Source organism: Chelonoidis abingdonii, chromosome 14, assembly GCF_003597395.2.
Source record: "Chelonoidis abingdonii isolate Lonesome George chromosome 14, CheloAbing_2.0, whole genome shotgun sequence".
Classification (NCBI taxonomy): Eukaryota; Metazoa; Chordata; order Testudines; family Testudinidae; genus Chelonoidis; species Chelonoidis abingdonii.
Genome location: NC_133782.1, coordinates 27,518,322 through 27,544,107, shown reverse-complemented (window position 1 = coordinate 27,544,107; position 25,786 = coordinate 27,518,322). Strand labels below are relative to the sequence as shown.

The 25,786-nt window shown below is 44.5% G+C and overlaps 1 protein-coding gene across 4 annotated transcripts in view; it reads left to right on the top strand.

Annotated features, from left to right (window-relative positions):
- The window catches only part of RALY (RALY heterogeneous nuclear ribonucleoprotein), a 313,721-nt gene that overhangs the window by 14,855 nt on the left and 273,080 nt on the right, over window positions 1-25,786 (top strand). For 2 of the 4 annotated variants that reach the window (XM_075072313.1, XM_075072314.1), the window contains exon 1: window positions 4,119-4,367. The exons of 1 other annotated variant lie outside the window; for it this stretch is intronic. The gene's annotated coding sequence lies outside the window, so the exon portion shown is untranslated. Of the gene's footprint in view, window positions 1-4,118; window positions 4,368-25,786 lie in introns of those variants that run through there. One more of the 4 variants, XM_075072315.1, reaches the window with a different exon arrangement.

Sequence of the window (25,786 nt, the reverse complement as noted above, 5' to 3'; positions counted from 1 at the left end):
AACCTATAGGAAGCTTGTGTGAGAAGAACATGGTGTTGGCTTTCCCAGGGTAATCCAGAAAATCCTCTTTGACTCTGGATGCTTTGCACCAGGGCTGCTGTGCTAGTGCCTGCCATATTATAGAAGGGCAATTACTACTCTGCTGTGAAAACTATTGTTGCAGCGTGGAGAGATCACAGAGAGGAGCTTCTGCAAAGCAGGAAACTGACATTGGATCAATGATTACCCCTTAGCCTTCCGTTCTGTTCTTTTCCTGTTTCCACCAGGACAGTTACATCATGGACAGTGCCAGTGCAAGTTTCTTCACCCAGCCATCACAAGGGTGAGACCATGCTGTGGCTCCTCAGAGAGAGGCTGGGGAATTGCGGACAGAGAAGGTTGATATCTGCTGGTCTCTGTCTCTTGCTTCTCTGCTCTATGTCCTTTCCGACCCAGGCAAAGCTGATCAAGGAAAGGAGTCAAATGCCAAGCACCCAAAGCCAGTGGGAGTAGCAGGTCTCCATATATGACACACACACACATATATATAAAAGTCACAGGACCAGATTCTTGGCTGCTGTAAATCAGAGGGCTCCACTGAAGTCAACAAGGCTACACTGGTTGCATCAATTCTGGCACATGGTCTCTTTCCCTGTGTTAGTCATCTCAAGATTCACCAATAAAGATGAAAGAATTTTTAAAATCTGACAATCTTCATCGTTCTTGCTGCTGTGTAATGCTGTGTCTGAGTGGGTTGTTGGCAGTGGGGAGCAAACCTGGAACCTCTGGGTCTTACAGCATGAATTTCTGCTGCCTGAGCTAAAAGACAGGATTCTATCAAGCAAGGCTATACCAGGCTCATCAATCTCTAAATGTGCCCAGTCACCACTAGAAAGGGTCAGAGTGCCACACCGAAGGGGTATGGAGTGTATTTGTTCACTCAGTTCCATTCAGTTTTCAGAGTGAGAAAAAAACTAGACAGTCTCACTTTCTAGCACTCAACTACTAGCATAATACTGTACTAGAATTTTAGCTGGTTAACTTTTTTTTTAACTGAAAAATTTGTTAGAAAAATATGGCTTCTGTGATAATGTTCACTTGGAAAACGCCAACTTCAACAAAATACTTTGCCTCCTGGAAAAAATCAAAACAGAGTTAACTTTGAATCATTATGAAAAAAAACATTTTTTCGCAGTTTGAATTTACTAATATACATATATATAAAACATCAAGAGGTAGAACATGGTGCATCATGGGAGATGTAGTCCAGTCAGGGAGCCTCGCCTAGAGAGGCATCATTTCAGAATGAAAAGATTTTGGCTTTCAGCTGAAGTATTTCTTTTCTTTGCTCAGTTTGACATCTCCCACCCTACTTTTTGGCCAGCTCTAAGTGCGATCCCTCTTCTATAGATAGAGAAACTGTGGCTCAGAGAAATGTCACTTGTCCAAGATTATAGACAAAGGCAGAGCTGGAAATAGAGAAATCTTTTAATTCACAACTCGATAATCTACTCTCTCGATAACATGTTCTCCAGACAATAGCTGACTGCATATGAGAAAAATAGATACTTCCTTTCTCAAGAGTCTACTTTTGAACTAGTGTATATACCACGGGTCGGCAACCTTTCAGAAGTGGGGTGCCAAGTCTTCATTTATTCACTCTGATTTAAGGTTTCGCGTGCCAGTAATACATTTTAACGTTTTTAGAAGTTCTCTTTCTATAAGTCTATAATATAAAACTAAACTATTGTTGTATGTAAAGTAAATAAGGTTTTTAAAATGTTTAAGAAGCTTCATTTACAATTAAATTAAAATGCAGAGCTCCCTGACCAGTGGCCAGGACCCAGGCAGTGTGAGTGCCACTGAAAATCAGCTCATGTGCTGCCTTTGGCACGCGTGCCATAGCTTGCCTACCCCTGGTTATATACCCTGACATAGCCTCATCACTAGAAAGCACTATGCCCGGGAGCTCCTTCCATTGGTAGAAAACACTGTGCTAAATACTGTTTGCATGATCAAACATTAAAAGATCAACACGGAAGCAACTAGGAAACCCAAGAAAGGAGCTAACTCTATCTTGATTGTTAATTATCCATTCACTCCTTGCAGGTATCTCAAATGCTCCAGTAATGGCTCGAAACAGTGCAGACGGCAAGCGGTAGCACTAGGGAATGGTACTGCAGTACACACATGGATTTCACACAGGAGAGTCACTCCGAGGTGGTTCACTGTGCCTAGGACTGCATTTGGTCCATTGCAGTGCACCAGAACACTTCAGAACTTTGAGGCTGATCCCATCACCATTACTCACAGGAGTAATCCTCAGTCATGCACACAGTCCCAGAGTCTTCAATGGCACTACACACATATATCAAAATTACTCCATTATATTGTATTATTTACACACCAGAGGTGATGGTGACACTTCACAAACAAAAGAGATGGGGTGGGAAATCTTAACCCTATTGAAATCAGTGGCAAAACTTCAGTGGGGTCAAGATTTCACCCACGGTTCCTGTCTAATTTAGGATTCTCTGTAGCAGCCACCACTGTACTATCCTGGCCCAAAGAAGCAACCATCTGAGTTCAATTCTGCCAAAAAATGTTAATCTTTTTTATTTCAATAAGACTTCTCACTTGAATAGGGGTTTACAGGACTGGACCACAAGTTGCATCATTAACCTGTGGAACACTCTTCCACAGGATATTACTAAAGCCAAGAGATTAACAGGGATTGCTAAAGGGTTATTTATTTACAAATAATAGCATATTCTTAGGCTTGGAAGAATTCAATTTTATTGGTAAATGCCAATTTCACCATACACATAAACCAATGAAAAATATTTCCATTGATCATAATTGAAATTTATAAAGTAAGAAATATGCTGCTTGAGATTTATTAGTTTGCTTTAAGGCTATTGACCTTGTATATTTTGCCATGTGATATTGGCCATTTGTGTTTTAACAGTTACAAAGACGCAATTTGTTGCATCTCAACATCTATGGTCATTAAATAATAATCTTCTCCCATAATTTCCCAAAACTCCGAAGATTTAAACTGATGAAAATAACATAGCTTAAACACAAAGATATCATCTGTCAAAATTATAACAAAAATCAAAAGCAAATTCTGCCATGCCTCCAGGCCAGCTACCATTCCTTTACACAGGGGAATTTTAAACATAAAAGGGATTTAAACCCTCATTTTTCAGGTCATAAGTCAAGGTATAGCTGAGAGGAGGTAAGAAAAAACTTCCCCAGTAGGCAGACAACTCTGTAATTGTGCTTTTTCATACATCTCGCACCTTCTTCTGCAACAAAAGGTGCTGGCCCCGGTCAGAGATGGAGCCTGAGTCTGAGCCAATCTAGCAATTGCCATTTTCCTAAATTACTTGGGTGAGTAAAGTTCACACCACTGGGCCCCTTTTAATCTGTTCACCATGTGCTTGATCCTGCAATCCCATACTCATTTCAGTGGTCCTTGCTCACGCAAGAAGTCCCATTCATTTCAGCCGAGCTACAACCTTGAGTAAGGAGAACTGCTCAAGTGAGTAAGGGCTCTCTGGATCAGACTCTAAGGCCAGCAGCGCATGGTGCGCAAAAGGATGGAACTGAGTCTCTTCTCTTTGCCATAGGAATTCTAGGCTATGTGGGCTGAGCTGTGCGTCTTCCCTGCAGCATGCCTGCCCCGCTGGGTGCCCCCCACTGCTAACCAGCCCTCTCCTCTGAGGAGCAAGCCAATCCCTTCTTGCAAGGGATCCAGCCATTGCCACCCACGGCAAGTGCAGGGCAGTCCAGCAGGAGGTCCCATTGTGATTACATTGCTCCCTGAAGGGGGTCACATCTGGGATACAATCAAGCAGAGATTAGTACTAAGCTTCAGCTGCCAGACCCCGCCTCCCTGCTCCGGGCTTCCTCCCTCTCCCCTATTTGCTACCTCTAGGAGCTGGCCTTTTCCATCAGCAGTCTGGGGGAGAGACACTTCCCCACTCCCAGATGCTGGGCACAGTCAGACCCTCCCAGGCGGGGGGGCTTTTAAAGCAGTGTAACCGCGCCGAGCAGAGCTATGCACCCAGTTGCTGCTCCGCAGCATCTCTGCAGGGCAGAGGAGAGGAGACTGGGGGGCTCCTTTCTCCCCCTCCCCGACTCCGGCAATGGTACGTGCAGCGGGGAGGGCTCTCAGCTGCTGGACTCAGCGCTGCTGCTGTCAGTGACTTCGCCGCTCCCTAGAGTTGAGGACAGGCGGTGGCTTGGAAGGGCGGCAGTAGCCAGGGCTGCTGCTGCTGCTTTTCTGTGTGTGTGCTGGGCTGGTTTTCACTCTTTCCTCCTCCCCTTTCTCGCTCACTTCTTCTTCTTTGACATTTTTACCTCTGACATTTTCTTGCTTGGTGAGTATTTTTTTTCTTCTTTCTTCTTGGGCTGCTTTCCCCCTCTCCCCTCAGGCTTTTTCTTTTACTAAATTAATCATGATTTTTAAAAACATCTTTTCAATAAAAGGTTTGAGTTTTTTTTTTTCTTTTCAATCAGACCCTTTCTGTCTCTTTGTTTCTGCCACTTGCGGTGTGGGGTGTTGCAATTAAACTGGCTTTCTGATGCACCCACTAATTTTTCCTTCCTTTGATCCCTCTTATTTTTCCTTTTAAAAAAACAAAATATGCTCCTTGTGTTTTGAAATTGGGTTTGTTTTAAGCTCTGCTCTGTTTTCGGAGGCATTTGTCCTTCTTGTTGCAGGTGCCAGTGTTTGAATGTTGTGTGTGGTTTCTTCTTTCTCTTAACTTTTACATTTTTGTTCTCCACACCCCTGCTTTTTTTTTCTTGGATATTACAGCCTTGGGTCTTGCAAAAATACATAGAATCTTCTTGGAAGATATTTTTAAAAATGGATGTGTTGATGGAAATGAGAATTCTCCCTCCTCTCCTTTTTTTTTAAAAAAAAACCCAAAAAACTGTTATTTGGAAGTGATTTTCTTGGGAGTATTGTCCTGACTCAATGTTTTTCACCTGTCTAGTAATGTGGGGAGAACAGGAAGGGGGAAAGAGGACAAAGGTGTCAACAGCGGTAGGCTGGAGGATGAGAAACTTTCATGTTTCAAAAACTATCTGTGAAATCCTGGCCCCATGCAGTCAGTGGCAAAGCACTCATTGACTTGAAAGGAGCCCAGATTTCACCTGCAAAGTGTGGGATAAAACTTTTTCTACCTTAATCCACTATGAGGGAAACAATAAACCAGTTCTGATTGGATGCTATACCATTCCTTGTGTCTCAGTGCTATACTGATGGAAATATATCGACCCAGGTGTGTCTGTGTTTTTTGTCATGTATCTTTGATGCTGGATTTGCTTGTTATGTCCAAAAGAATACTTCTATCTATTATTGCAATCAGGGGTGCTGTTTGGAAAAGTAGTAGTGAGTGAAATGATAACAGGTTATCTTATCGCTCTTGTAAAATTTAAGCCCTGTGCTCTCTGCGGCTAAGATTGCTATCGTGCCTGTTGGAACGTATTTAAGATGTTTTGTGCTGACTGAATAGGCTCTGAATGCACTAATCAAATCCCATGTCAGCTTGAACCACACCTGAACAAAAGTGCTTTCTTTGTAGCAAATGGGGGCTTGAAATAAATCTTTCGCCTGTTATTGTTAAAACACTTTTTTTTTTTTTTTTAAACGGTAGTTTCCTAACATACAACAGTTGAAGCTGACAGGTAGCAACTGCTATAGCTGTACTGGCAATTTCAATGGCCATTGGTGACGATAAACAAAAATCCACTTTTCACACAAAATTGCGCTCTAAACGGCTTGGTTGTTTGTGTTGGATTCCGTTTGAGTCTGGTCTCCGATTCTGGTTAAGTAAACCAGATTAGAGAGAAAATATACCTATTTATAAAGATATTCCCATATCTAATCTCTTCCATGTCAGATGACCTTCTGTAAACTAAGACACCAAATTCATCTATATGAACATGAATCTTTTTCACGTCTTTGTTTCCCTTTGCAGTAAAGAGAGAACTGTAGATGGTTTAAGCTTACTTCTCAGAAGATTGCACTGAGCTTCAAACAGGCTTTCCCACTTCCCTGCAGACTGTCCATGCTTGGTAGCTCTCCTCTTTGAACTTTAAAGGGTGGAGGGCTTTAAAGCTGCATTTGACAGCTCCTGAGGCAGGATGCATCCTGTTTAATATGAAACAGGTTATTATTGACTTGCCTTTTGCGAGTAGGTGCCATCAGTGTGCTAATCAATAGCCTGTGTCAGTGTGTGGTGCCCAGGAGGGAGCTGTTATGGGAGACATCTGCATGGCAGTGGTCTCCTGAGCAGGAGAGAGCAGTACAGGGGCTCAGACTTGTATTTGCTAAGGAGCTAAATCCCTCAAGTCATCTTCCCCTGTCTTAGATTAAGAGAGTGGTGGTGTTCAGCTGGGTTTTTGTATCATCTCATTTTCCTGTTTCTTATGATTTGGGTCTCGTTTTAATTGGGAAGAAGTTTCATGTCATTGGACTAAAGACAGCAGCTGTGGAAGGAGCTTCTAAGCAATGTAGAATTTCTTGCATCTTTTAACTGAGCTTTCTCTTCCTCCTCTGAGGGAGGGGAGAGGTGACTAAAATGCACATGTTGTGTGACCAAAATCTAGACACTGTTGCACCAAAGTAGTGTAAAAAGAAAAAAGCTCTTTGGAGTAGGTAGGTTGTAAGAGATTCTAATGATCACTTGTCACAACAATTATTCCTCATATTCCTATATGTTTTAAAGACTTTTTTAAAAAGCAGAATTAGACGTTTTTGAACCTGAGATTTTTCTTCATGAAGTGAATATAGTAAGACAGGTATTCATTTAGTTCTCAGTGCTGTGCCAATGGAAGATTGCCTGTATGTTGGCTCTGACTGTCAAGATAACATTGTCGATGGATTTTAAGGGAATGGCAAAGCAAAGAAGGTGTGTCTTTTAAGAACCACTTTCTTTAGAAAAGGCAGATAATAAACAGTGATTTTTTGGAAGAATGTTTTACTTACAGATTGTAAGGGGAGGATTAAGTCTCTCAACTGAGATTGGCTTGTGTGAAATAAGACTCAGTCCCTCAAAAAATAACATTCTCCGCACCAAGAGACTCTTTAGCTACCCATGTACCAAATTATTAAGTAAAAGCAGCAGAACTTTCTTTGATTTGTGTTCTGTATTGATGGCTACATCAGGATTTTTCAGGCCTAGAATTTTATATCCAGTCAAAGGAAAAAGCCTCTGGATGTAAAATCTCAGCAGCTTCTTGATGCACTAAAGCTACTGTTGATTTTTTTCCAAAATGTTAGTTATGCATATCGGAGATGGCTGAGCTTCATTTAAAGAGATCCGAATCTCTTGCTTTCCCCTGCTAAGTCACTCCCTTGTATGTTACTCTGGACAGGATTGCATTCTGTTATTTGGAGAAACACAAAAGGAATTTATTTTAGAATTAAAATGTGTGCCTGTGGGTTCAGGCTTCAGCTGAAAGCTAGTCTGAAGACATTGTTTGATTTGAAACTAGGAAGTAAGGATGGAAAGACTGAATATATCTAGCAAGTAATACATGCTGGGGGAAAAACTGAAATAATGAGCTGAACAGTACTATAGAATAAAATGTCACAGCAAATGCTTTATAAATTCATAAAACATACTAAGGGGGAAAAGGGAAATGTTTCAGGCGAATAACAAGCTATTTTCTCATAACTATAAAGTTTTAATGAGCTACCTAAAATATAATCCTAAATCTGTACTTCTCAGACCTATATTCATAGCGGAAGGTTAATCAGTAGCATTCATGCTGGTCTGAATCAAACTGAATAGTAAAGAGAGGCTCTTAGGAGAATCTGAAAGCCAACAGGCATTTTTCAGACCTGAGTTATGTCACTTTTCTTAGTATGCCTGAGGTGATAGCATTTTAAGAAGACGACAAAGCTTTTGTTTTCAAGCTGGCCTAGAAAAATGCAAGGGATGAATCCAAAGAAGGTTTTCAGAAGTTGTCATTTGTGATTAAGTAGATTTTGCTGTTGCGCAAGAATGCAGCACTGTTCCTTGGCACAGCTTGAACTATTTCCTCCTTCCCCCACCAGTACCAGGTTTTTATTTCTAATGTACTCTAATGAATTCAGGCGAGTGAGAGTATCTAGTTCCTCTGACTCAGAAGTGTATATTGAATTAGAGGGTCAGATTTCTGGTAGCTGCATCGCTGATGTAAACGTAACTATGCATACTTTACAGAAGATGGGATTGAGGTGGCATGAGTTCAGAGACTGATTTAAGAGCAGCTTTCTGGCATTCTACAGATTTAACACGTGAGCATAAGTTTATGGTTTTACAGGTGGGGGCTACCTCTTAGGATCAGGAACTGAGATCTTCAAGCAAAGGATTATAATGATATGAAGTAGGACAAAGGAGGACTGTTTACTGTGCACATTCTAGGTAACCCTCTGTTCCTCTACAAATGAGAAACATTTGTGTCAATTATAAAGAGCCCTTCAACATTTTTAGAAATTCATGAACCTTTCTTATATCTTCATCTGATCCATCCAGCCTAAGCCAGTCATCATTAGTATCCTGTTTCTGTTAGTCGGTGAGCAGGATCCAGAGGCCGCAGATGTGAATGGGAATCTTTCTATTGACTTCCATCGGGTCAAGCCCTGGGGCTGGTGAATAGACCATGTATACCAAGTCTGTAAAGCTGCATCTGAGTTCTGTAGGATTTTAACAATGGATGAGAGAAATTATCTGTGTTTCAAGAAAAGTCAAGTACTAGGAGTATCAGAGATAATTTTCCATTTTAATAATGAGGCGAAAGCTGAGGACAGGTTGCTGCTTCAGAGAGCCCAAACACTCATTCTCCAGATAGCAATGTTAGCTAGGTTGTGATAGCTTTAAAGGAGCATACATACAAAGCCACCTCATTAGTGAAATTATGAAGGCGGTTATAATGCTGCAGAGGTCAAATTCTAAAACAAACTCATTCTCCAAGGCAGCTCTTCCTTAACTGTGTATATATATTTTTCACTATGAACAGTCCTGCTTGAACAGACAGAGGATGCTAATTAGTGGGACAACCTGTTCAGGGCAGCACACAAGTCATATTTGAACCAAACAAGAGTTACACAGACAGAGTAGGCTCCAACTCTGTCATTTTGAGTTGAAGTGACAATCATTTTCATTACTGATCTTATGAGGACACTTGTGTCTTTCAGTCCAAAATCTTTGTGTTGGACGTGTCTGTCTGCACAGGGATCAAATGAATTTCTGCAGCTGCTATTTCCACTCAGAAGGACTTGTCTCTTCCTTTTTCTTGAAAAGCACAGGCCAGAACGATTTCCAAGCCACGCTTCGTAAGGGTCATAAACTGGCTAATGGCCTGAAAAAGAGACGACTATTTCTCCTCTCTCCTACAAGGGAGAAATGCTAAAGCATGCTGGATTCAGTCTTGCCGGGGGGGCAAGTGGGGCAATTTGTCCCAGGCCCTGGGCCCTCCAGGGGCCCCCACAAGAATATAGTATTCTATAGTATAGCAACTTTTTTCTTATGGAAGGGGCCCCTGAAATTGCTTTGCCCCAGGCCCCCTGAATCCTCTGGGGGGTCCTGAGTCTTGCCTCCTATGGAAGTCACTGGGAGTTCTGGTATTGACATTACAGGAAGCAGGACTGGTTCCGCTTTGGGCCAGATACTGTAGCTCTCCACTCCTACCCTAAAACTAGGGTTTAGAACCCCGTTTCCCCAGTGCCACAAACAGCTTACTTGTTCCTCAAGTACATCTGTTCTTCTCCCTTGGAAGAGTTTACTAGAGACATTGCATGAGTTGCCTTCTTTTCTTGGAAAAATCTCTCTTAAATCGAAGGAAAGTGAATGGCATTTGTTTTTTAGAAATCAGGAGCAAGTTAAATGGCATGGGGACCTTTGGGCTATGTCTGTCTCTCTCTGCCTAATACGAATAGTCTCTTATTGAAATCTGCAGCATCAACTCAGCAGATGCTGCTACCACAGGAGATTAGAAACTGACAGGGGTGCTGCTTCATCATTCAGATGCTTTCCCCAGCAGACAGCTTGGCCTCTCTACTCCACTATGGCAAGGTAACAGTGTATGTGTCTCAGATTGCTACTACAGGGAGCTATAAGAAGGATAAATGAACAAGGGTGAGGGTACTAGCAAGTTCAGCTCCAGCTCCTCCACTATCAAACCTCAAACACTAGCTGGGCCCAGCCTTTGTGCTGTGCCGCTTCGTATATTAAGGAGAGATGCATCATATCCTTCCAAGTGGAATCCTGCCTTTCAGTAAAAGAATTAAACATGGACATGCGGGTGAATAGTAAAATCTCCTACCAGAAAGAAAATTTCAGTGTCCATACATACAACAGTGATGGGCACCCATATATGAAGCCAGACATATACAGTCAGAATTTGGGTTTTTTCTTTTTTTAGAAGAGTTGATTACGTAACCAATTCCTTGGAGGCAGACCCATGTCTTCTAGCATGGAGGAGTGTGGGCAGAAGCTGTTGTTACTAGATGCCCTGGTACATGGATGCTTTACAAGACTTAAGATGAGACATTCACGATCTAAGAGAAGCCCAAATCCCAGGCTTGCCTGCTGACTTCAGGTTTGCTAGCCCTTTGGGAAAGCAAGATTTGGAAGGGTCTGGACAGAAAAGTTAATCTCCATCTCCTTCTAGTTCTGCACTCAGTTATATTTCCACAGGGAGTGAATTCCAGAGTTGTGGGCCCAGGACTGACAAAGCTCTGCCAGGTGTTCCCTTCACATGTCAAGTTCTCATGTTCCAGAGAAACTCAGATCATAGAGCTATATATACAGCAACCAGTTCCTTGGCTTTCACCTGGGGTTTGATGCACTCCTGTCTGCTCCTTCACTTAGCGTGGACTTGCCAGCCTTCAAGGTAGACCTAATTAGAACAGCCCAGGTAAGAAGATATGAAGATGGGGGTGACTGAGGCAAAGGCGAATTAGGAAGGAGTGCCACCTGATGGAAGCTTCTGAGGGAAGTGAATTTGTTCCTAACCAGGACGTACTGAAGCACAGTGGACATGCTTCAGAAGTGGTGGGTTTTTTGGTGTTGGCATAGGATGGGTGGGAAGCTTAGCAGTCCTTCCTAGAATGATATTCCAGAACTGCCAATGCTGCTTAGGCTGAATGCTAATGTCACTGCTGGAGGCCAGGCTTCAGATGGGCTGTGTCAGACAGGTGTCACTGTGTCTGTATGAGTTTGTTTGGTTACAAGGGAGTATGTGCTTGTGGCTATTGGATTGTGGCAGGGCGTATGTTAAAAAAGAAACACAAAGCTGCTGTGATCCATGCAAAAAACTCCAGTTTGAAGAAGCTTCTGTTTGGTTCCTCTGTAATAGCTCATAGTTAAGTTAAACTTGATTTGACCATGGATCTTGCTATTAGAATTTAGGACCTGACTGTGCATCCCTTACTCATGTTGGTGAGCCTTACTGACACGAGTAGCACTATTGCACAAGTGGGCCTTGAAGGTTTTGCTAGCACATATGGTCCCCTCTAAAAGTTAGCTGGGGTGAATACTGCCAGCACCTGTAATCGAGGCTAAGAGTCTGATCCTGCCAAGAGCCCTCCAGGAGCAGACTCGTCTGCCCATATGGAGCCCTGTTAGTTCTTATGGCAAGTTCACTGTCCTAAACACTGGGGCTGCTGCTTTTTCAATTATCGTTGTTGAAAAAGGCCCTCTGATCAACCTATACAGCAGGAACCTTCCATTTACCTCATGTAATTCTTTCTGTATTAACTGAATGCAAGAAACAGCAGAGAGGTGTGTGACAGAAAAAATTCACCAAAAGAGTTCAGTATGAATTGAATATTCAACTGTACAACATCAAAAACACATGAACATCTTATGTGGGAATGGAAGGTTCTCATCATGAAGCAAAAGAAAATGTTCTCCAATAATTTTAATGTGGTGTAAATATCTTTCCGTAGGGTGTATTTATTAACAAACTGTAGCTTATTTTCTTCTGGAAACATAACTGTTCCCAGTGTTTTGGGGGGACAGAAGGTTTATAAGCTTTTCATTACAATAGTTCCACAAAAGATGTTAAATCTTGTGTCTTGCCTAACAGGCATGAGGGTGGGTGAACTGTTGCTTCTCCTCAAAGAACTGGGACCTTTCTGAACCCAGCCATTAGCTGGGTAATATTTGCTTAGGAAAAAATGCAGTTCCTCTGTCAGCTTTTATCCAGGCTCCTGGGCCCTGATTACTGGTTCATTTTCTGCAGCTTATCCAATCACTTTGAAGACAGGGCTAAGCATTGATCATCTCTTATGGTCCTTCCTCTTTCTTCTGTCAGCAAATGTTACAAAATGGACCTTAAATTACTCTTTTCCAAAATGAACAGGCCCTATGTACTCACAGGCGGTGGAGCTCTTTGATCTGAAGCATAAATTAGGGGTAGCCTCCACTCCTGCTGTTTGGAGGGCACTGAGGAGGGTTTCAAGCAATGCTTTCTTTACACAGCCAGGTTTTGCGGACAGGCCCAAAGGCAAGCAGGGGTGTGATGAAAACAAAGAAATGAGGCAACAAAGTGCCATTTGTTTTCATGATGATAAAAAAAGCAAACTCTGAGTGCTTGAACCACTGCACCGGGTCCCATCTACAACTGGCTTGCTTTTCCCATATTGCAACAGATGAGCCTTCATGCAAGCAGGGTAATGGTCTTGCTATTGTGGGGAACTTTCCAGGTTTATACACTACCCCGGTGAAGTGGGCTGGTGAAAAATCTGAATGCTCGCTCCCACTCCCTTTACCCTCGAGGGCTCCCCTTCCACTCTCCTGTGTGGCAGAGTCTTGGTAACCTCAGCAAGGCTGGGCCCAGGATTCCTGGGGGCTTGACCCCCCCAACCTTGTTGTGGTCAGTTAGGGGAGGGCTAGGGCGTCCCCACTCCAGAGTGCTCTCTCCGTACTGGACACTTGCCTGACCCACTGATCATTGCATACAGTTCAAAGCAAATACAATTTTATTACACAGCAACCAAAAGAAAAAATGGGAAGGGCTAAAGGAAAACACATCACCTCACTCTGTGGCACAGGGACATCACAACCAGTGTCTCTGGAATGTTAGGCCTGCTCTACACTGGGGGGAATTGATCAAAGTTATACAACTTCCGCTACGTGAATAATGTAGCTGAAGTCGATGTACTTAGACCTACTTACCGTGGTGTCTTCACTGTGGTAAGGCGACAGCTGACACACTCCCGTTGACTCTGCCTGCGCCTCTCGCCCTGGTAGAGTACCAGAGTCCATGGGAGAGTGCTCAGCAGTCGATTTATAGACGCGATAAATCGACCCCCTGCTGCATCAATCGCTGCCCATCGATCCAGCGGGTAACGTAGAGCCCTGAGGAACAGACTGAACTTCCCTTACACCCTCAGGCTTTAGGTGGCAGGGCCCTTCTTCCCAGCATTACCCTGCCCTGTTGGGGTTATGATCCCCCTCCAAGTCTGGCCTGCAGAGCCTCTTGTCTGGGGCATCACCCTGAGCTGGACCCGCTGCCCAGGGTCCCCCTCACTCTCCATAGCTTCTCACTGTGCCCAGCTCCGGACTGCTCCAGCCCCAACTCCACCACTCTGCCTCAGCACAGCTGCTGCTGCTCTGCCTCCAGCTCTCTGGGCTGCATCTCTGGCCCCCCTGGCTCTGGCAGCTCTGCTCCCAGCACAGGTCTGGGAGTTGTGGGCTACTTCTGTGACTCTGCTCCCAGCTCTGACCTGCTCCCTGGGCTGCTTTTCTGGTCCCTCTGACTGGCTCCAGCTCAGCTTGGGCCCCTGCTTTCTTCTTAGCTCGGACCCACTCTGTCTGACCCAGGCAATTCCAGCTCACACTGAGGACGGGACCCACCCTGGCCTCTTGACTCCTTGATTAGCTTACCCACCCTGTCAATCAGGCTGACCTGGAGCATTGGCCTCTCCCTGGGGACTGTCAGTCTCAGGGTCCTGATTTCCCATCGACCCTTCCCCTTTCTTTTGGTTCTGGGAGCTACCCAACCAAAACACCCCCACTGAGTGTTAGTAAGGGGACAACAGTCCCCTTATATTTGTCCTTTCCGTTCCTCACTAGGATGAGGGCACCACTGAGTAACATTATCAGTGGGAGAGATGCCATAGCGGAGTCTGACGCCCAGAACCAATAAACATTAGCACCGCAATTTAATGGTGGTATGGCTGGTGGAGGTGACTTGCAGCGTCTGTGTCTTCAATTTCCCCACTTGAGAACATTGTGATGCTATGGTGATGGGCTTGGGGTATGATCCTAGAGGGAACAGAACTCCCTATCTAGCCTCTGTGTATATAATAGCAGCAAGGCCTCATTTCTACATATATTATACAGAATAAGCCAGTGGAGTGGCATTGCTCCAGCATACTGAAGGTAGACTGTGAGTGTAGCTAATTCAAGGGAGGAAACCCCAGAAGCTGCAGTCTTACTTGGAACAAGCATTAATAAGCCATTACCTGATACTTCATTTCTGGCTGCTTCCTTAGGTATGCAGATATTTTTCTAACACACTAATTCTAATCCCTAATAAATGCTATAGAGCAAGAGAATGCATATAGTCATCAGCTGATATGTGATTTCTAAGCAGTGGTCAGACCAGGGAGTGCATCACTGATTTCATTATTCAGATACTTGCTAGTACTTGTTCCTCTACAGTATGTCTCAGAATACCAGATCTTATGAGACAAGTGCTACTGCACCTCTGAAAATATACAGGGAATTACCCAATTGAAGGACTCCAAGCAAGTGGGCGGAGACAATAACCTGAATGGTAAATGAAGGCTAGGTTAAGAATGTTTCCATACTTTTATTGTCGTTTCATACTTTATCTGCGTTGTCTTTTCTAGTTCAGGTTTTCAGTTGTTAACGCTGATTTCCAGCTTTGTGTCACTCTAGCAGGTCTGTCTAACAAGCTGCTAATATCTAAGGAAAAAATATAGCACTCATCACCTCATAATTAATGGATTTTTAGCCTATACTCCTGGGACATAGGCAAATATTACATGGCAAACAAAGGCACTAGGGCAGGGGTTGGCAACCTTTCAGAAGCGGTGTGCCGAGTCTTCATTTATTCACTCGCATTTAAGGTTTTGCGTGCCGGTAAAACATTTAAATGTTTTTAGAAGGTCTCTGTCTATAAGTCTATATTATATAACTAAACTGTTGTTGTTGTATGTAAAGTAAACAAGGTTTTAAAAATGTTTAAGAAGCTTAATTTAAAATGAAATTAAAATGCAGATCTTATCAGTTTGGTGCAGTGGTTCTTAACCCACACACCCTGGGGGTGCAAGATGCCCTTTCTGAGGGTGTGAGACATGCAAGATATTTTTAGAAGGTAAATCATTGAAAACACAAATTAAGCACAGGCACATAAGTACAACTACTTTGTTTAATCAAACCTATGTATTTATTAACATTATACATGTTTTAACGATTACTGTAATATACAAAGTTTTTTAAGTTTTTAAGCTCAAAATTTTTATAAGGGCTGCAGAGCCCTGGGCTGGCTGCTGGTACCCTAGGCCAGCAGGAATGTTAAGCAGGACCGGAGGCTCGGACCTCAGCTGGCAGGGGGCCAGGTGGCTGGAACCTCAGACCAGCAGTGAGGTGAGCGGGGCCAGCAGATGGTATCCCAGGCCGGCAACAGGCTGAGTGAGGCCAATGGCCAGGACTGGCTGCTGAAGGTCTGGGGTTCCGGCTGCCGGCCCCTTACCAGCCAAGGTTCCAGCCATCGACCCCACTCAGCCTGTTGCCAGCCTGGGATACCAGCCGCCAGCCCCACTCATGTTTCTGCTGATCTGGGGTTCCAGCCACCTGGCCTCCTGTGAGCTGGGGTCCTGGCCACTGGCCCCACTCGGCCCACTGACTGCCTGGGTGAATGGAACTCCCGGCTGGCAGCAGGCTGAGTGAGGCCTGCGGCCAGGACCCCAGCTGGCAGCAGTGTGCCAGTAAAAATTGGCTTGCGTGCCACAGGTTGCCGACCCCTGCACTAGGGGTATTTCTACACAGTAATTAGACACTTGTGGCTGGCCTGCGCCAGCTGACTTGAGGCTTGAGCTGTTGGGCTGTTTCACTACTATGTTAATGTCGCCTGGGCTGAGTTTGAAGCCAAGGCTCTAGGACCCTGTGAGGTGGGAGGGTCCCAGAGCTCAGGTTACAGCCCAAGCCCCGAAGTCTACGCTGCAGTGAAACAACCCTGCAGCCTAAGCAATGTAAGCCTGAATCAGCAGGCCTGGGCCTGCTGCCGGTTTTTCTTTGCTGTGTTGACATACCCTTAGTGAGTTAAATGACTTGCCCATGGTCCCCCCAGGAAGCCTATGGGTAACCAAGGATTTGAATCCATGCATCCTAGTCTGGAGTCTTAACAACTAGGCCATCCTTCCTACTGTTATGATGGGATAACATCTGGTATTTACACAATGCTCCTCATCTAGCAGGCTCATGAAGGGTTGAGCAAACTATGCATCCAATCAGATTCCTATGTGCATTGCCAAAAACACAGCCCGCCGTGGGGCCAAACTCAGTTATGCACGCAACATTACACAGCAACTTAGGGCAGGGAATGAGGAGGAATATTCTTCTCGGTTTAGCAAGTGGCTCCACAAATCTGAAATTTTGTTGGGTCAGTGATGCGAATAGGGAAATTTGAGTGATTGCAGCAAATGTGGTGGTGTGTGTCTATATGGTAAAATAGTCCTATGAATAAATGTCACTTAAGAAAATGCCTGTGGAAGTTTTTCAACACTTTGATACACTGAGATGTTGGTAGAAGCCTCCATCAAGTAAGCTGTCTCCATGTGAACAAATGAACAGCGATGGAGAGACGCCCTCTGTCGCTGACTGCAGTGAGAAAAGCACTCTGCTTCTGAATGCTGTTTTTTAACTAAGTTTCAATTGAGTGTGGAAATGGAGAAAGCAGATGTTTGTTTTTCCTGTGCCAGTGGTTCACTCTCCTTTTATGCCGGCACAGAAGTCTCCTTGCAACTAACAAAGGGAGTTGCTCTAGCAAGTGGATTGAAAACAAGCCGACACAATGAATGCACACTCATTAGCTTGTTTGCATTGCTGTTCTTCCTGAGAAGCCTCCTTTATTTCCAATTAGATTTTTTTTTTCTTTTTTGCACATAAGAATAAGAGCGAAGCTGTCTGGTAAGGAAAGCCAGTGTCCTATATCCCCCACCCTGTGGGAAGAGAGCTAGGGGACTCTTACATAGGTACCTGGGGAAGTACTTCGTAAGAACTCTAGTTCTGTGAGGATAAGTCCATGTCAGCTACCCTCATCGTTATTCTTTTCACTGCAGCAATAGTGAGGGGCTGTGCATACATACAGACAATCTCTGCTTCAAAATGCTTACAGTCCAAATGGCCAAAGAATGGGAGGGGAAACGGAGGGAACGTCTGTTGCTCAAGGCACAGAGCAGGTCCCTAGCAGAGCCGGGAATAAATCCCACGTTTCCTCATGCCCCATTGTGTACCCTGGGTCACACTGCTCCCCACCCCCATCAGACCCAGACTCCATCTGCTTTGAAAGAATGCAAACCCAGTTCACGTGTAATAGAAGTACACACAATCACATGTTTTAAATATATTTTGAAATGTGCCTAAAACCACTGTTCCAAGTCCGGTGCTTTTGCTGGGGGATGCCAGGTGGAAAGAGACTCACTCTGTCACAGTTAATGTCTTAGTCTCACTGGAATGAATGTGTTTTATCATATTTAGCTTAAGACTTTGTCTTGCAAATACCACTACTTTGCTAGTGTTTGGTTTCCAAGGAGTTAACCCATTATTTGACAACTGAAAGCTGGTGCCAAATTTCCCTCCTTTTCAAGTGGCAGTGTTGTCTAGTGGGTAGGACACATAACTGGGGCTCAGAGGATTTGGGTTCTGTATCTGGCCCTTCCACTGACCTGATGTGTGATGTGAGGCAAGTCATTTCACCTCATTGTGCCTCATTTTCTCCTGCTATGTTTTGTCTGTTTAGCTTATAAGATCTCTGGGGCTTGGACTGTCTCTTAATATGTGTTTTGTACAGGGCCGTGCACCATAGTCCCTTAACTTATCTGGGGCCTTTAGGTGTTACTGTAACATAAATAGTTGTTTGCATAATCTCTAGAACAGTGAACAATTAATTCCTTGTTCTTTTCATGTTCCTGATATTTGTTAACTTGTTCATTATTCTGAATTGTACAAATAGCTTTAACTAAAAGGTTTTGGGCCTATTGGTTCTCTTTCGGCACCTTAGATTACTCTAGGGTGAGCAGATGTCGTGATTTTTATAGGGACAGTCCTGATTTTTGGGTCTTTTTCTCACATAGGCACCTATTACCCACCTCCACCACTTCCTGTCCTGATTTTTGACACTTGCGATCTGGTCAGCCTAGATTACTCTGTTGTTCAGAATTTGGTAGTCAACCTGTAACTGGCCACCGAAGTCACATAATATGCTTCCTGTTCCCTGACTGGATGACGAAGCCCTTAGAAACAGGAACAGTGACAGACAAGGTTGAATCTCAAGGAGAAATGGTGCACTTTAAGGACAGAGACTTGGGAGATGTGTAGGCTGTGAGGGTGCTGCCTGTGGGAGCCAGCTGAGGTCACTCAATCAGGGTGAACTGCAAACAAAACAGGGCAGACAAATCCCAAACGCTGGTGGTTATTCCAATACTTAGATTTACCAACCACCACAAAACAGCTTCTATAGTACCTCACTAGATACTTAGAAATCCAAACAACACAGTTCCCTTAAAGTGCCCAGCCTCAGGCCTCCATCCAGACACACCTGTCAAATATGATGATGATTCCTGAAAATCTTATCTCATCATATAAAAGAAAAGGTTCTTCCAATCCCAAAGGATCAGCCACATACGCAGGTTCAATTATAACTTAGATCTTACCCAAAATACACGCTACAGCCAATTTTTATTAACTAAGCTAAAATTTATTAAAAAAGAAAAGAGACTGTTGGTTAAAAGATCAATATACAGACAGACTTGAATTCAATGTATAAAAGATACATAGTAGAGGTGAGCTTGTAGTTGCCAAAAGTCCTTTTAGAACTAGTCTATAGTCCAATTTCCATATTCAGGGTGGCTCCAGTCAATGACTAGGAATCTCAGTCCTTGTGGCTTAAGGTTTCCCCCTCTTGAAACCCAAAGCAGATCTGAGATGAAGACGGATCGTGTCCCAGGCTCCTTATATATTTCTAGCAGCCTTTCTGCCTGAGAAAACAATAGGCTTAACTCCTTCTTCCAAACATCCTAGCAATTAGTACAGGGTAATTTATCCATCAAACAGTTCAAATACAGATTACCCCAACCTTCAAAGAGACACATAGACACTAATACTATTTCACTCAAGTATCATCCTAAATGCTAATATTCCTTTTTTGATCTTTGAATTAAAACTATAGCAATAGACAAGACTTGTTTGCTTACATCACAAGACCTGAGCAAACATCTACCCTTCTACCTCTAACAATGCAGACTTGCATTTCAAAGCTCTCTTCATTTGCATAGCTTCCTAACCAGTTCTTAAGGTTCACTCATGGGTCAGGTCAGTCGGTGAGGTGAATTAATTAACTCTTTCTGACCCTGTTACCTTTCAATAAGATATTAAATTATATTCATAACGTCACACTGGCCTAGGAATGTTTTAGTACATTCAAAACCTTTTCATTTTTATTTTGGAGAAGAGCATTTTGTTCAGCTATACAAGTGGATCTAAAAATAGCTGGGTTCCTACCTGACTGAAGGAGAGAGAGAGATCAGGTGCATTGGCTGTAGCACAGACTTCACTATCCATTTGCTCTTGTTCCATTCTGACACCATAACTGAGTCCAGTATGGTGCCCAAGCAATGCACATGTGCTCACTTCTGAATGTGTCATTTGCACATGAATATTTGTATGTAAAGGAATAAAAGCTCCACTCCAGATATTTATGCAAATAGAGTGGGAATGTAAAAAGCAAACAAAAAGGTCAGGAATGCAGTGGGATAGACTCTCAGGTTGCCTTTCACTTAAGGGTTCATAAAGGTAATTTACGTCTGTTTACCCACTTCCAACAGGCAGATAGGCAGCATTTAACTTTTGTGCGCACACATCTATGCAGTGCTATGAAGGGCTACTCACATCTGTACACTCTATGTAGGTCAGATGTGTTAGTTTCTTTATGAGGACAAAACTTGACAACCTTTCCTCTGTGCAGGGAAGGAAAGAAAATCATGGAATTAGCATGCTAATTCCATAAGGAATGTTTTTAAGGACAGAGCCCTAAAGCAGAAGCGCGTGCAGCTGAACTGTGTTGGTATTGCCATGTGCTTCAGGTTGTGACAACGAGCTTTATTGATGAAAGATTTATCTGAGCTGTGTGCCAGGGTTTGATGCAATGTCATATCAGATTAGTCTTACAATGCAAAATACAAAAGGGTTCTGGGTTGCTTCTAACAGATGCTTTTGCCTTTCTTTTCTCTTTATAAAAGGCCTTTATTTCAGTTGGTGGAGCTTGTGATTCTTCATCGGTTTATATATGTAAATGTAAAGCCTGCTTTGTCCTACCGTTGTGTTCATTGATCCGTTCCTGTGCCTCTGGTTTGGTCTTACTGGTAGCGAAAGTGAGTACAAGGTGAAGTCAGAATGCCCCATTTGCCCTAATACTAGCTAAAGTCAATTGAAAGATGCTCACTGCTTCAGTGGGTGTTGGATCCAGGCCTGTGGTGTATGGCTCCTGCAGAGGGCACCACCCCAAGGTAAGGTTGGTTGGGATGAAAGACGAGGCAAAGAGATTAGTAGCGGCCTAGGGAGCTGTTTACTTCTAGGTCAATAGTTTGATCCAGCTTATGTCATTAGTGACCCATGCCACTGTTGCTGATTTTCATGACATTAGGGGGCCTTCTTCAAGCCTGAGCTTCTGATGTCGTGTTGATGTGAGAACCTTTCTTCTTTCATTTAAAGAAATAGAAGTTTCTAGCTGCATAGTTGTGGAGAAAAGCTTGGGATTATGACCCAAATGCAACCTAAAGGCTCAGGAACAAAACTAAAAAGAACTCAGAGTTTATTTTGTGTTTAAAATCTCATGATTCTTAAGCAAATCTCGTGAGTTCCCAAGATTTTGAAACATTTTGGGTTGCCCGTGCGGCCTGAAGTCATGACCAGCTGTTGACCTGCTTGTGAACAGCTGTTATGGAAATACCTCAACCTATATATTCACTCACTTTGATGTATAAGCATATTAATGGGTACCGTCCCATGCAGTGAATACTTCTACTAAAATCAACTGCTCTCCAAAACCATCCAAAAATCATTTGTAATGATGACATGGCCGCACCAGCTCCTTTTCCCCTACCTGTCCCTTCTGCAAACACCTGGGAAGAAAGATGGGCTTCACTGTGTGCTCAAAGGGTTAACACATCCATGGCCAGATTTTTGAAATGGGGGGCTGACAGGCTCCTACATCTATGTTTAGACATCTATGTAAGTGGCATGAGTTTCCTATGTTCTCAGCAGTCAGCAGCTGCCAATGACTTCAGTAGGATAACGTGGCTTTGGTGGGATCTGGCCGATGGTCAGCACTCTTGAAAATCAAGCTATGTGTAGGTTCAGGAGCTGAACACTTTAGACAGCTTTGTTGGCCCTGGCTTCTGGCAGGTCAAGGGGGAGAAATGAGTTCCGGGCTTCCATGGAGGGGCTTGGACACCACAGTAATGGGAATAAAGAACAGAACACCCCTCTGGCTGCAACCTCAAGTCTATCCTCCTGTGTCGAAAGAACTCCAGCATGAGCCCCTCTGCTGGTCCCACTATACTCAAAAGTTGATAGGTAAATTCATGGCTAATTCTCGGTAGATGGGTGTCCCCATTTGAGGAATATTCAGAATTGCTATCCTTTGACAGACTCAGCAGAGCGACCAATGAAATGAATAAGCATGGAGACTAGATTTCCCTCTGTCAGGTAAGCGGTCCCTTGAGGTTTAGGTCAGGGCACATTGGCAGGACACTGCCTGGCACTGACACCTCCTACCTCAAACCTCTACCAAAAAAAAAAAAGGAAATTAATACAATGCCCCCCACAACCTTAACCCAAGCAGAATTTTGATCCCTAAAAGGGAGGAGTGCCAGTGTCTCCTTGAAGTCCAGTAGGGACCTGACTATTGCTATTGATTTTGATGCAGAGGGTGTTCACATACTCTGGTGATGAACAGAAGTAGAAAGCCATAAGCTTTAAGGTTACCCTCCTGTTGTCCCTGATCTGTGCATAAGCAGAAGACTTCAGGCCCCAGGGCTCTCAGGCAGGAGATTTTCCACTGATTCCTGTTACAAAGCAAACAGAGAAGCGAAGACATTTTTCAGTTTTATTCTGGCTTGATGCTAAACACAGGGCGTAAAATCCTTATTTTCTGGGCATAAAAATATATAAATGCTGCATTCCCTACCCTACATTTACATACCAGAACTGCAATGACTGTCTGGTTTGATCAAAACAAGGCAAGATGAATATTTTTGTAGCAATAAGCACCCTTTGAGAATGACTTGGATGAAGTTAGCACTTCAAGAGAATTCAGCCTGCTTGAGCCTTCCTGCGGCTCAGCAATGACTTTATTACTTTTATGTAAATTCAGAGTTAGACTGAAGATGATGGGATAATGCCAGGTTCAGCTGCTGCTAATAGCCTCAAAGTTTAGAGGAGAATAAGGGTTTTGCATTGTCTTGTTTATTCATCAGGACTCCTAATCATGAATACTTCTGACGCATCCTTTAATCTGGTTTGGAAAGCAAATTGGGTTATTACAAATATTTGGAGTTAGTGTTCTTCTTTTAAACCAAGGATCCAGGAATAAGGGAGCACATAATTGCTGAGGTCCTAGGGGCAGGTTTTCAAAAGGACTCAGCACCCTCAGTGATCGTAGCTGTGGAAAATTGAGCCATAAATGTCGCAGTGAGCACTGCTGGGGACTGAGCATTTTTGGAAATATAGCCCCAACTGAGAGTGCAGAGCTCTTGAAAATCTGGCCCTGTGCTAACAGTATTGCAAATAACGTAGCATTATAATTGCACTGAAAGGCCCGAACTGAGCCAGGGCTCCATTGTTAGGAACTATACAAACATGAGTGGCAGGTATCATAGGCCAGGGTAGGATAAGCCTCCCCTAATCCAGGCTGTAACCACGGCCTGGCCTGAGGCTCCGCCCTGACTCCCCCTCTCCCCAAAAGCCAGGGGGCTTCGCTTGGGCTGGTGGCCTGGAGCTGGGGCTTGGCTGCTTTGGCTGGCTAGCTGGAAGCCAGCTGTGGCTCGGGCCAGCTGGACGGCCGCAGCCCAGAGATCAGGCAGGCCAGTTGGTGGCCAGGAGTTGGGGCAGTTTGGCCAGGACTCCTCCTGCTGCAGCGGGGCTGGGTGCAGGCTCAGGGCTCTGGAGGGTAAGGGAGGTTGGAGAGGGGCCTCAGGTGGAAGGGGCAGGGCCGGGGGGCTAGCTTCCTCAAAGGGGGCATTCACATGCCTCCCTTGTATACAGACACACACAAGTACCTCCAGCAAACAGCATACAGCCTAAATAAACAAGACAATAGGTAAAGGGTGGGAGAAAATAAGTGTCATTATACAGACAAGGAAGTGAGATGGCCAAGTCACTTATCTTGGTAAGGTCACACAGGAGGTCTGTGGCAGAGCCAGGAACCGAAGTTTCATGAGACCTAGTCTTGTGCTTTAACCATAAGAGTATCCTTTCTGTATAGTGAATCATGCTCCATGAAATACAAGGGAGCACATTTCAGTTAGTCTTTTCTTTTGTGTCTCCACTTTGGTGTGCTGCTAATTGTGTTAGGAAAACAGACATTTGTCACTTTTGAACCTGCAGAAACCTCCATTTCCTCATGCTAGGCGCCCATCTTCCCTCTGTGTATCTGTCAACAGTTGTTTGTGAGTGTGCAAAGCGTTTGTGTCTTTTTTTTTTTTTTTTTTTGCCTTGTTCTGGTATTACAGTTACTTACAAATATTTGCGTACTGTCCATCCATTGAACTGCTGTGCTCCGGGTGCATTGTTAGCAGCAGGGGTTGAACCTGGAACCTTTAGATCTTAAAGCCTGAACTAATAGGCTCTAGCACTGTTAATCAAGGCTGTAGCAGGCTTATCAACAGCTACATGTGACCCATCCACCACTAGAGAGGCCACGGTACTGTGTGAAGTGAGTGTGGGTCACAGTGTGTAACTATGTGGTGCTCTGGAGTTTTGGTACACGTAAGTGGTGCAAGTAGATGTTAATTCTTACCAGTATGTATAGGCGACTCATGGGAGGGACACAAAGGGGGGACACATGACCTCCCCATGTGAACCCCAACATGAGTCCTCTCCACCCCACCCCCTGCCGGGGGACCCCGCACTCTCTGGGTCCCCTCCCCATCCCATGTTACCTGGGGAGGGGAGGGGGAAATCTGTCCTCCCGCTGCGCCAGATACCGATTTCTGAACTGCAGGGCTCTCCCAGGAGCTGCAGTGGTGAAAGGAGCAGAATGTGGGGCCACTAGGCAGCCCCACACCAGCAGCTCCTCTGGCATGGCTGTACTGCCCCCAGCCCTGTCCCCTGGCACGGCTGTACTGCCCCCAGCCCCGCCCCCAGCCCTGTCCTCTGGCACGGCTGTACTGCCCCCAGCCCTGTCCTCCAGTGGAGCTGTACAGACCCCAGATAGAAGACGCAGCTGCGTGGAAGGGCTGAGGGCGGGGCTGGGGGGCAACACAGCTGTTCCGAAGGAGCTGCAGGGGTCCCCACATTCTGCTCCTTTCGCCGCTGCAGTTCCCAGGAGAGCCCTGTGGTTCTGAAAATGTCTTTCTGGTGCAGCATATCTGACCATACCTGCTAACTTGCACCACTGGTACATGTCCTCAGGTGCCCTGGAAGTGCCTGGTGCCCCAGGGGCACTGGCAGCGTTCTGTCATTGTTCTTTCCCTTTCCCCTGCTCCTGGGGCTGGTTAGCCCTCCCCCCCGCCCCCCTCAACTTAGCACATCTTAAGGCTGCTCCAAATTGCACCTGCTTATAACAGCTAGCAGGAGCCTATTAGGTTGGTGATCAGAACGATTCATTCAAAACAAAATTTCATCAACAAATAGAAAATAGTTTTCAGGATATTTTTTTGCCTGTTTTCTGACCAGTTCTACTTTTGAGTAAGGAGGTGCTGTTTTTACAGAGTCCCTTCCCAGTACAGAGTGGCACTCTAAAGGGTGGGGGTGAATTGGGGGACCCTGTTCTCTTGAAACTGTTCTTACGCTTGAGAAGGCCATTAGCAGCTGTTTCTAGAACCCCAGCATGGTGAACGCAGTGAAGTGATGTTTGTGTAGTAGAAACACTAGCTTCTATGTTGGTAGCAAGGGGCTCCACATTGCAGTACTGGCTTATGGAAAGCAAAGGTTTCATTGGGACAGTGCTGCAAGTGCATAGTCACGGGATGCAGGTAGGTTTGCACTTGTGGTGGCTGACCCATGCTGCCGCTACCTGCGCTACTCTTGAGAGCCAGTGTGAGTATGTCTCCGTGAGCTGGGAGTCACACCCCGAGCTCCAGGTGTGGGCGTAGCTTAGGTTAAAGACCCCACACCACCTGTTGGAGGAGGTGCTGCTTAAACAGATTGTGACCATATGAATCCTATCTCTAACACTATTGTCACAACCACGTCCTAATTACATCAGGGCCAAACCATTTCTCAAACAGCCCGTTCTCTCCCTTGCTGATTCTTTATAACTGCAGTGAAGTCACAGTCCTGTATGTGTGCCTCTGTTACAGTAATTTCCATGACTACCTGTGAAA